This window comes from Halyomorpha halys, unplaced genomic scaffold (assembly GCF_000696795.3).
Source record: "Halyomorpha halys isolate HHAL.00 unplaced genomic scaffold, Hhal_1.1 Scaffold1522.1, whole genome shotgun sequence".
In the NCBI taxonomy this organism is placed as follows: domain Eukaryota; kingdom Metazoa; phylum Arthropoda; class Insecta; order Hemiptera; family Pentatomidae; genus Halyomorpha; species Halyomorpha halys.
In genome coordinates, this window is record NW_027111581.1 from 20954 (window position 1) to 21665 (window position 712).

General features: G+C 29.9%; 1 protein-coding gene across 1 annotated transcript in view; it reads left to right on the forward strand.

The window, feature by feature from the left end:
* The first annotated feature begins 201 nt into the window (after positions 1-201).
* Positions 202-712, forward strand: part of Swt1 (Swt1 RNA endoribonuclease) — a 56526-nt gene continuing 56015 nt past the window's right edge. Inside the window, exon 1 of the mRNA XM_014435131.2 lies at positions 202-400. The gene's annotated coding sequence lies outside the window, so the exon portion shown is untranslated. The remainder of the gene's footprint in view (positions 401-712) is intronic.

Sequence of the window (712 nt, forward strand, 5' to 3'; positions counted from 1 at the left end):
GCCTGGTTCTTGGAACATGTTAAATCCAAAATAAATATTCAATAACCAATAATATAAACTGTAGAGAATAATTCAGTACAGTAATCACACTTAGGTTAAACCTTGATGATCTTAAATAATTTTTGATCAATTTCAATTTTGCAAAATCTTACAGCTGGCATTGCTTATAGTAATTCTAAGTAATAGTCTGTGCATTATTATAATATTCGGCAAAGGTGTCTTCCATCTTGTATTTCAATAAAGTTTTATTCAAGGGGGTCCGCATTAATTCATTTATTGTCTTTGCCTGTGGCGGCAACAAAAATCCTTAGTCGAAGTAGTTCCAGCTTAATTTTGTTACCACCAAAAGTCTCCGCTCGAGGGGGACCGCTCCAGCGGCCCCCCTTACGCTACACCACTGGTATTACATTATTATTTTTTATTTAAATAAGTTGTTGCAAACGAACTTTAATTTCCCATGAATTTCTTTCATTTAAAATATATATATATATATATATATATTTACGGCAAAAGTAAAACATATTAGCTTATATTTTTTATTTTAACTTTGAAGACATCCGTAAATTTGTGCACCGTAAGTCCCAATTGGTCTGAGAAAATAAGTATAAATCTTTATTTTTTCTGAAAGTGTTAATTTTGATCGTTTATTTAAAAGATGAAATAATAATTTAAGTTGGAAATTTAGCTTTTGTTTTGTTATTTTTATGTGGGA